This window comes from Corvus brachyrhynchos, unplaced genomic scaffold, assembly GCF_000691975.1.
Source record: "Corvus brachyrhynchos isolate BGI_N302 unplaced genomic scaffold, ASM69197v1 scaffold279, whole genome shotgun sequence".
In the NCBI taxonomy this organism is placed as follows: domain Eukaryota; kingdom Metazoa; phylum Chordata; class Aves; order Passeriformes; family Corvidae; genus Corvus; species Corvus brachyrhynchos.
Window position 1 is genome coordinate 5,037,790 of NW_008246060.1, and position 11,375 is coordinate 5,049,164.

The 11,375-nt window shown below is 41.2% G+C and overlaps 1 long non-coding RNA gene across 1 annotated transcript in view; it reads right to left on the bottom strand.

The window, feature by feature from the left end:
* The window catches only part of LOC108449641, a 20,504-nt gene extending 9,342 nt beyond the window's left edge, over nucleotides 1-11,162 (bottom strand). Inside the window, exons 1-2 of the long non-coding RNA XR_001865893.1 lie at nucleotides 10,845-11,162; nucleotides 7,075-7,167 (exon numbers count right to left, since the gene is read on the bottom strand). This is a non-coding gene — a long non-coding RNA (uncharacterized LOC108449641). The remainder of the gene's footprint in view (nucleotides 1-7,074; nucleotides 7,168-10,844) is intronic.
* Nucleotides 11,163-11,375: the final 213 nt, after the last annotated feature.

The following is an 11,375-nucleotide window of genomic DNA, read 5'->3' on the forward strand; positions in this document are numbered from 1 at the left end:
AATTACTCCACTGTTGCCCAGCATGTCTGATGCCAGAGCAGTTAAATTAACATTTTTTGAGAGTATTAAATACACCCATGGGCACAGTTGTACACATTCGTACAAGTTATTAACATAAATAAGAAAGAAATTACTGTAACACTTGAGCTGACCTATGATCAAATTATCTGCTGACAAGTCCCACCATATATCAAATAACTTGCTTTTATTCTTTAGCAAAAGTGATGCTTGACAGAGGCACAGTTACAAAACATTGGAAGAGGAGTAAACAAAAATTCTCCGGCTTTACAAGAAGTAAAAATTTTGCTATTTTACAAAAATAGATTTTAAAAAATATATACCCTGGGAGAAAAAAAACCCCAAATCACTATGATCTTGATATATGCCAGTTAAAATTCATCTCATTCCCCCCACTTTCCCTCATAAATCAAAACTGAATGCAGAGATCCCAGGGATGAGGAGCAGGTGGTAAAACAGCATAAAAATCTCTTTTCTATACTTCCACAGAGAACCAAATTCATGTTGAAAAGAATGGGTCATTTTTACTGCTAGTTTAGCCACATGGCTCCCAGGTACCAATTTTGTGAAGTAGTATCCATTTTTAATGTGGGTCATTTGTTTCCTCTGCAGATCTCCTTGAGACTTACGGAACCTACAGTCATGGATTATTCCAGTTATGCTTTTGAGCGTAGAATAATGATTGGACAGGTTATCTTCCCTTTAATCTGCACAAGGCATGGCAGAGAATGCAGAAATTCTATCCTCTCTAACATAAAACAATTCTCCAATCCCAGCACCTGAAAGAGACATGGGCACTGATACCCTGTAAATTGTCCATGCCTCACATTCCTCTAGGCCAGCTGTAACTGCTAAAACCAAACCTACCAGGCAGGTAGCTCAGAAATAAATGTACACAGTTGGAGATTTGCTATAGAAAAGCTTATAGCTTGGATTCACTTGAGAAGTAAGAGCCTTGTCCCCAACTCTTCTCCAGCTTCTGTCCCAATCACATAAAATCATTTGGTTTCCTTCATTTTTTAATATCTGCTCTAAATCCCGAGGCACGTGTCCCAGGTCTCTGGCCCTAAGTACTTCGTGTCAAAAACCTAATGATATCAAGACTAGCAAGTCATGTATCCCTGAGAGCCAAGAGATGGAACATGGATGTCACCAAGTCATGGGTGTCACTGAGACCCTGGACTAAGCAGTGACACAAGAGCCCTCATGCCACCACCACAGAAGGCCCCTGGGGACAGTCCAAACCAGAAATCTCAGATGCATTAAGGCTTCTAGTTTTTCTACATCTCTACTTATGTATGTAAAGAGAGCTTGGGGTGGCTGCTGAGACATTTGCTGAGCTATTGCCAAGACAAATTGCTGTGCAATCCTGGGACCAAAGGCAGGTCTGAGAGTTAAATTCTTCTTGGTCATGGAAGGTAATGTTCAATCCTCAGGCATGGGAAGGAAAAAATATCACGACAAAACACCCCAAGAGAGCAAAGCAAAGCAGTGCAAGGCTGAGCAAGCATTCTGTTTCCATGATCTGTGTGTTCAATCACACAGCACTGGAGAATTAAGTAGTATTCAGCAGGCTGAGAGCACTGAATAGAAATTCATATCAAGTTCATTCTACGGTATCAGACATGGTTTGTCACCACATAAGGAAATGTATTTGAGCTACATGAAGGTTGATGCCTTATGTTTTTTAATAAAGTGGAGGACAGATTACAAACCTTTGCCTTCAGCCCCAGCAGTAGATGGAAGCTATTTCCTTTGACATGCAGAATAACTTGCCTTTTTTGAAGTTACAATAAGATAATGTAAAAAGCTTTGAATACCACATAATGTGAAGTGGGAAGGTGTTAAACTACAGCATCTGAAAGAAAATACTGCTGGATGTAAAAGAAGGTAGGGCTCTAGAGAAAATAGACCAGCAGAATAAAATCCAAAATGACCATGTGGTACCAGTCTAAAGGGAAGAGTAGACTGATGTTTGCTCCTTTAATTATGGTTTCTTGGAAAGTTCTAACATTTTAATACAGTGCTCCTCATTCCTATCTATGCTCCAGAAAATAAAAAAAAGCAAACCCTTCCAGAGCAGTTAAATCAAGACCTGCTTCCTCCTGGCCATGCTCCTCAGCCACCAGGTCTCTTCCCCTCAGTGATGGCCCTGCCCAAGGCCAGGCTGGCCCAGGCACAGGATGGTGACATATCTCCCTCCTTTCTCAAGTGCAGTCAGCAGCCAGGAGGGATGCTGCAAGCATTCAGCTGCATGGCATGGGCAGATTCCTTGAAAGAACCCACTCTGGAGCACCCCTCCATCTAAACAGTAGATATGGAAGACAGGCAAGGATAGGCATCAGGAACTCAGCTACTGGCCCAGTGAAGAGAGAGAAAAATGTTTAATTGTCTCCAGGAAGTTCAGAAGTTCACATCAGCCCTGGGATAAAGGCAGGAAGGTTGTAGGTGTTACAGGAATTATGTGACACAGTTACTGACAAAAGTCTACTAATCCCTTAGGGCACCAAGTATTTTGAGACCTTTAGTATGCTTTATATCCAGTCTGTCTAAAACTCACAAAGCTTAGAGGCACAGCTCCCTTCTAGGGCATCTGTTTTGTTTTGGGGTTTTCCTTTTTTACTATTGCACATGCTTTAATTTAATTTCTTCACTTCAGCCAGTGTTGATGCTCCCTTTTTAAGAGAGCTTTCGAATACTGCAAAGAAAGACTTTGCAGAAGCAGCTTTCAGAAAGCTGTTTAAAGATCTGTATCTCAGTGGCCCTGACATCCTCCCACCACAAAGCTTTCCAAACACAAACGTGCATTTTTATGATGTCTCAGAAGAGGCATGTCAGCCTTCAGGGCTGGCTCCTCACAATGCTGAGGAGGCTGTACAGCAGATGTAGGGAACTAAATCAAGCCAGTTGATTCCTGTGCAGTGTCATGGCTGTAAAATCCTCCATGAGGAACAATGTGGAAAGCAGTTGTATTTGTGCATTCATCATACATGCCATGGCAAATGACAGTTTTATGGTTAAATGCACTTGAATGGAAGGTTAAGGTTCATCTCTCTCCTCTGCCCTAGACTTCATATATCACCTCAGGTAGAACTAGGAGTCAAATAGTACCTTAAACAGCAGATTTACTTTCCCCTGCCTTGTATTTTCAAGTGTGTAGTAGCAATTCTTCCCAAGCTTGTCTCTTTAGATTAGGCACATGTGCCTGGAGGTTTGCTTGGGGCTTGGAGCAAGGGCAAGCCTCAAGTCAGGCAGGGACCCTGGAAGCTGTAGTGAAAGCAAAACCAGCAGCACATAAAGCAGGCAATACCTGAGCTCAGTCCAGCTCCAGGGAAGACAGTGTCACGCTGTCCTTTTCTGGTTCTGAGCACTTCCCCAAGCCAGCTCTCAGCTGCAGAGAGCTCCTACAAGAAACCAGGCCCTGGCGCTTTTTCAGAGTTGTATCAGAACTAAGGTTGAATTAAGGCCCTGACAGTTCCTGTGGCATTAGACACATAACAGACAGGTTTTATTTTCTTGTTTAAATATGTGAGTTTCAAAATACTCATAAATCTGGGAGGAGTAAGTACACAAATTCTCTGTATGCAATGAGGAATGCGCTGGCCAATAAGTTTGTTAAGGCTAAAAACTGAAAAAAGAAAAAAATAATTAAACCAGAATGCTTCTGTCATTCTTGAAGTAAACCCAAAGATAGGATTCTGAACTTTTATGAAAATCAGAAGGCAGTGAAAAGGTGGGGATTTTTGCCAGCTGACTGTTCAGCACTTTGCCAAGTTGTTGGTGTCTCCTCTCCATCACCTTTGCATGTTATGAACAAAAGTATTTCTCGGTTGCAGAGGTTCATCAGTTCAGTTGTGTTTATGTAGCCCTCAAGAAACCAAAGAACTGCATACTTTAAGTACATGCAGATTTCTGGAAACCACGACATTTTTTGGAGCTGCTCATTTCTCTACAGGTAAAATAAATTCTGAATTTAATTGAGTGGGTTTTTTTCCAGCCACGGTGAAAGATAAGGGGGATGCTGGTTAATGACTACACAGGGGCTGGGCTCCAATAACATTGTGGGCATGGTGGAAGCTGTAGAATGCAGAGATATTGCACATGATTTGTAGGTTGCGAAAAGAGAGTTTTGTACATTTTGCCCTGTGTACTAAAAGAAAGGATTTATTTAATAGGCTGGTGGGGATACTTTAAATGGATAGCACTGTACCTTGAAAGTACTATCCTTGTCTACTTAAATAGATTGGAACTATGCTCTCTTCCTTGTTGCTCCCATCCCAGAGAGATGTTTTAGAGGCCTTGTGTGTTCGTTCTGCAGGCACAACCGTCAGGCAGATTTTGCTGCTTTACTTCCAGCAGTTAACCAAATCCACATTTCTCCACTAGTAATAGCAGTTGCAGTTTGGCATATTGAATAGGAATCAGAGAGAGACAAAAATCACACTCAAGGAAAGCACAGCAGTGTCTTCAACTAACAGCACTTACCACAAGAATAATAATAGAAGATATGTTAAATGGAGGTATAATTCAAGCAAAATAAAAATGTGTTTGCTAGAAAAGATTGTAAGAAACAATCTGGGCATTGATTATCCATGTCATAAACAGTTTAGGGGAAGAGAGAGTCCTGAATCAGTATTTCCCATGCTTTTTTCTCTGCTGAATTCCCTTAGTAGTGTAATAAAAAATTCCTGGGTAGCTCATACCCCTCCTCAGCATGTTTCCATTTATTTGTTGGGGGTTTTTTTGGTTTGGTTTGGTTTTTTGTTTGTTTGGTTAGGTTTTTTGGGTTTTTTTTGTTTTTTGGGGTGTTTGGTTGGTTGGTTAGTTGGTTTGGGTTTTTTGTGGGTTTTTTTTTTTTTTTTCTTGGTCGGTTTGAGGTTTTTCCTCCTTTAATTTTTTTTTTTACTCTTTATATCTGTTTTTATCCTCTCTCATGCTTTCAGTCCTCTTTCTCCATCTCCTTCCTCGTACATTTATTTTCTTGTTGGCAGTTCTCTTAACTTCCTTTCCTAATGTATTTATTTTTCCAGGTATTTTCCCCTCTCCTGGTTTTTTTCAGAGGTGCTGGAGATGCAGACCGTGCTGCTAAAGCTCAGGGCTGAGCTGCTCCTCGCTAGGAACAGGGTGAAAAAAGGCTGAAGAGAGCAGGAACAGCTGCCTGGAATCTGAGCCTGTCACCTGCTCCTTATCAGCTGCTCCTTCAGGAGAGTGCCCTGGGGTCAGGAGGAGTGGAGAGTTCACTGGGAAGGGGGGAAGGATGTGCAAAGCCCTCACTGAGGCCCAGACCCAGATCCAAAAGCTTTTCACAGCCATGAATTGTGCCCTACCCAGGAGTGGTCTCCTGGTAAAAGGAGGCAGTAGTTGCCAGGTTTGGGAATTTGGAGCATTTGGAACATTTTCTCAGACATGCTGTTCTTCAGGCTAATTATTTCACATTTTTCATCCAAGATGAAGGTCATTTGATGCATTGAGCTATCATCCAGGGCCTTGGGGGCTTTGGGGGGACAACTGCACGTTATGAACATCAGCTGTGTTTCTTCCCAATTATGCTAAGAGATGCTAAGCCCTAAGAGAGACCTAAAGAAACAAAACTTGCCAGATTGTAGGGGATTGTATCATTCAGAGGCTCTGACAGGCGCCAGTTGGATCAGCCATCATGCAATGCAGCTCCCATGATCCAGGATTAATCAGCCAGAGCTCAGCCCCTAGAAAACCCCTGCAGAGCAGAAATTGCCAACCAGCTTCTCCTTCAGCCCTTCAGCTCATCAATACCTCTGAGTCTTTAAGAGTTATCCTGCTTTAATAAAAATGCAAAGCTACTAATAGAAATCTCCACATGGAAATTCTTTGTGCTGATTCAATTTCCTAATCCAATAATTTTATAGAGTCTTGAGGAGAGCAGGTATATCTTGATCAAAATCTTGGATTTTTTCGGAACGGGAAAGATGCAAAATGTAGGAAAACATTTGTGCATTGAGGCTAATAAAAGAGCCAAAAAAAATAATATTTCATTGGCCTTCAAGGCTTTTGGAAAAGCCATTCCTGTGGCCAGAGACAAGCAGTGCAAATATGACTGTGTATTTACACAGGTTCTAGTGTTAGAAATCACCAGTGTGGCCCTCAGACCAGAAGATCCCTGTATCACCATCCACTGGCTGCTGGCACCTCTGTGGTGACAGGCTGTTACAGCAATGGATGAAGAAGAATACTCAGTTTTTTGGTGGTTTACTAATCTGCAGTGAAATGGTTAATTTTTGGGAGTTTCACTGCACATTCATTACAAGGCAATTTGACTGGAAATTTAATAGGATTATTTTTGACTGGCTGAGGTTAATGGTATTACCTGTTTGGCTTTTATGAAATCTCAGTAATTTAGCAATATTTATCTGAGTCACCATAAAAGTATAGAAATTGATAGTAAAATTAGAGACAGCTGGGAACAGGAGGAAATGAGACAAATTAAACCAAACCCATGCTCTTAGGAAAACACAAATGCCAAATTAAGTATGTTTGGATAACAGTTTAAATAATCCAATTTAACACTAATAAAGGTACTTTAGACCCAAGTTCTGCCTGATTTTATATATGATTGTGCAGAGGAAAACATCAGTCGAGAGGCAGAGAGCCTGGGCCCCACAGGGATACCAAGGGAATGGGCAGCTTGGACACCTGTAACTTTCCATACTCATTTCACGTATTCCTAATAGTTTTTCACTAAACTACAAAGGCACAGGTTTTGTCCTAGAGAATTGCTAAGGGACAGCATTTATAATGAAAAAGTATATAGAGCAACAAATGGTTTTGGAGTTTCTTAAGGCTTTGATTATTGTAATATTTCTAATTGGTTTCTGGGTTACACAGAGAGTTAGAGACTGTTTATCCCAAAGGTTTTGCCCCTGTCTCATGGCTGCACCTCTGTTTGAAAGCGATGATTCAGGAAATTCTTTTTTTTGACAAAATCATTATTTAGATGGAGGTTCCAGCTAAAGTTTTTGCTTTTTATTTGTCCCTTCATTTTCTTTGGATATGGGCAAGCCAACTGAAGAGAATACTTACAGGTTTTACACTGTGGTGCCACTTGGTGAATTTTACTCAATGGCTGTTCAGACAACGTTCAATGCATATAAATCTTCCATTCCACAAGCAGAACTGAAAGAAAAGGAAATTTCTTTTCAGGGATTGAGAGCTTTGTTTCACAGTACAGTACACATGTACAGTATGTGGCCAGGAAACAAAAGTCAAAGAAATATAAAGAGAATTGTTACATGGCATACATCAAAAGATGTCAACAGCTGTTCCAAAAAGCAAAATAACTGAGTATGACTATCACCCACAAAGGATCATGACACTGTAACTTTCACATAAGATGCAATTCCCAAAGATCCTTGACTCTTCTTGTTGTTTTATTGTTAATGTTTTATTCCTTTTTCTGTATTTTCATGTAGCTGTGACACTCTTCATATCTTGCTGTTTACATCTAAAATGGGTACCTGAGATTTTGTACATGTAAAAGATCTGTTTGGATCCATGCTAGAAGAATACCCTCACAGGAAGGCCTGCAAGAAAAGGAAGCAAATAGAAAAGGTGCTTCATACAGAGGCCTGCAATGACTGTCAAGGTGTGAAACCACTCCAATCTTCCCCTTTGTACAAGCAATTTCACAGACATCACTAGAGCAGGCCACTCAAGTTATGTTCATGAAGAAGCTTTTACTGTAAGCACCTCTGATTCAGAGCCTCGTGAGTCCAGGTCTCCTGAGGACTTTTGGTAGATTTACAACAGAGAAAAGTTGTATGTGTTGACTTGCTGCAGAAAAGAAACCCCCAAACAAACCCATGTATTTATATTGCTGCATAAATGTTAACAAAAATATGTTCAACTCTAGAGCTATGACACTTGGAGGATTCCCAGGGTGCAATAGCTCAAGGAAAAGAGTACTGATACTTAATTGTGGGGACATTTGCTATTTCCTATCCCAAGATTGTACATCCAGAGCTCATTCTATGGCTGAACTCCTAGACACAAGGATGAACTTCCCTTATTTAGGCTAAATTGAAGAAAAATATTTTAAAATCAGGTTAAATTTAAGATTTAAAGAAAGGAATTTGTTCCTTGCAGCTGGTTTTAAGAGCTACTTTATCAAGAGATTTGATACACTTCATGATTTTGAAAAAGGAATAGCAATAAGGTCCTGTGTCTGGACTTCTGCCTGTGAAGATATTGCCTATATATGCTGGCAAGTGCTCCAGAGCTGGGTCTATGGGACTTTCCTGGCTAGTGCCAAGCTGGAAGAGCATCTTTTCTTCTTCTCTTCCTGCTGGAATTTGAGCAGCGAGAAGAAGGAAGGGTAAGCCAGGGAAGTTCATTTCTGGAAGGAAGACACTCATTAAGTTCAAATGGGTCCTGGGAGACAAAAAACTGCTCCTTGACCAGACCAAGGGATAATGGAATGTACAGAGAGTGAAATGCAAAAGCAGGAAAAGGAAACCTGTGTTAACATTCTAGTTCATACTGCCCTTGTGCTACTCCACACCCCTGTGTTTTGGTTTCCAGCAGTGAGCAGGACAGGCAAACCAGGCCCCTTTCAGATAGAGTTAAACTGAAAGGTGTGCTCTGCTTGCTCCCTACAGGACCAGGCTAGAAGCTGCCCAAAGCAATATCTCCTAAAATGTGCACAGGGTGGATTTCAACCACCAGCTGCATGCCAACTCCTATCATCTTCAGATCTTCTCCTCATTTGCTAACATCAGCATAGTCCCAGAGACCAGGGCTTCTTGGGATAACAGGAATGGGAGGATACCCACAGTTGACAGTCTGGGACTTTGCTGACTAAGAAACCTGGAAGGGTAACGTCCGGTGAAGCATCAAAATAACAACACAAAGCCTTGCTCCCTCTTTAGCCAGTGGAAAAGAATAAAATGTAGTAGAGGAACTGGAGTGAAAGGAAAGAGCTGATGACCTGGCACAAAGGGGAAGAGGGAGAGGGAGGGGAAGGCCGAAACAAAAAAGAACTCAGACATTGTAGCTTGAAACTGTGCTTATGTTTTACACCATAGTGAGTGTTTTATCAAACATTTCCTTTGATGCCAAAGCAAAACATCATCTCTCTCCAAAAGCTCTTACCCTATAATGGAGTCTGTTTAAAATATTTTTGAAAAAATGCTGAAAATGCTTGAGGTTACCCCATGATCAAATTACAGCTTAGGGAGTTAGACTCATGGTCTATTAGAATTCTGGTTAGCATGCACATTTTATCACAGATGTTTTATTAAAAGGGGTTTCCTTGTCATTATCTAATGACTTGGTCTTTCAATCATGATAGGTCCCGGGTTTGTGACGTGCTCCTGAGAGTTAAACAGAAAATAAATATTCCAGTTCTTACCTGCTGCCCTTCCAGTTTGAGGTGGAAACACTAAACAGTCTCATGGATGTATCTGATTTGATTTGCATTGCTGAGAAAGTAAATCTTACCAGAGAGAAATCTAAGCAAAAGGATATGCTGCTTTCTTTTTTTCAGTCTGTGTTATTCCATGCTGGATGAGATTATACCGTGCCACATCTTCAATTTAACTGCATTCCTCAGTTTCTCTGCTCCCCAGTATTTTCATCCAAGGCCCTAAAAGGGGTTGCAGGTCTGCAGATGTTGGCTTGTGGTGCCTGAATGTTACTTGACTGAGCAATAAAATGATGGGATACTTCCCCCATGTCTCGGAATGAACAAGGAAACCAATTAGCTTACATGCATCAGCTGAGAAAAAATAAAGCAAGTTGGACAGCACCCAAGCAGAGATACTCAGCAGGAGGAGGTGCAGCACCAAGCACATCAGGAGGACAGCAGCATTTGAGAGGTTTGGTTCAACCAGGTGACAACTTAAAGGTTTCAGGAAACTGGATGGAGATAAACTGAGACTGAAGAGTAGATTCATCTGTCTTCAGCATCCAGTAATGGGTACCAGATGCTAGAGAGCTGCTTTGGTCACTGAGAAGCCTAACTCAGGCCATGACCTCCTGACAAGGCAGAGCTCAGCCTGCCTGGCCCCAGTAGACTGTGGCTGATCCCAGACTGCAGATCTACCCTGGTGCTGGGTAACTGAGGGCGGAGCAGCAGGATTTGGCACACATCAAGACCCCAAGGAGTAACACCCCCATGGTTTACTGTCTGATGACAGCTCCATCCATCACATCCTATCATTCTGCCATTGCCTAGAGGTCTCGATTCAATAAAGGCAGTAAAAAGGAGTCTCTGCATTACTGCTGGTAGTGGTGGAAATGGAAAAGATTTCTTTATGTAATCACGTAATTTATGAAAATACTTTTCAGTATTTTCTGAAAAGTTCCAAAAGTCAGGAGTTCTGCTCACAAGAGCAACTGAACTCACATACTGTTCCCATGGCCAGTCCTTACAGACTCCCAGACAGGTAGATTTTTAGCAAGGACTGGATAAGAATTTGCATAGCTAGATTTCAAAACTTATTTTTAAGTACTTTCATGCCAGCAATCAGGGACTGGTTTCCACTCCCTTCCCTTTTCCCACACAAATATGGCTTTGCACCTCAGAGTCCCAGCTACTCTGCTGGAGACATTGCACTCTGCTCAGCTGCCTGCCTGGTGCAAGTTTTGGAATGAGAGCCACTGAAGAACAGTGAGGAAGGCTCTCCTCCCAGGAGGATTCATGTTGGGAGACCCGCACTGCAGGACATCTGAATATATCTGTACCCCAATCAAAACCCAGGCTTAGTTACTGTTACATTGCAATACTGCAAGATGTAAAAAGAAATAACATATAAAATGTTATACAAGCAAAATAAAGAGAAAAAGAAACTTACCAAAAATACAGAGGCAATATATATGTGACTCATCATCCCAAAACTGTTTGAATGCCATGCCCACCAGAACCCTAGAAAAATCAAGAAAAATAATATCATTTGTGTTTGTTTACCAACCAGTTTAGATTTATTCAGTTACAGGGATTTTTTCCCTTTTCATAAAGAGCGCATTAAGGGAGGAGCACATTCACAGTGTGCAACATTCACACTAATAGGGCAAAGGAAGCTACGGTAAATTGATTAGGGAATTCACCATTCAGTGCTTCCCTCAAGTGTTGCATCCATCTTTTACTGATTAATAATGAAGCATTAATGAAAATGTTTCTGTGTCTCCATGCTCCCACCAATTAAATGTGGTGCAGAAAAAAACATACAGCCTTTGGAAATTTTTATTTGTCTCACTTGCCAGACAAGCAGTAGAGTAATTCTTTACTGGGAATATTGGTAAAACAAGATCTGCATTTAGGGGTTCAGACTGGTAAAGATGGATTCTTAAGCTGACATTTAAGAATCACTGACTCTCAAATACCA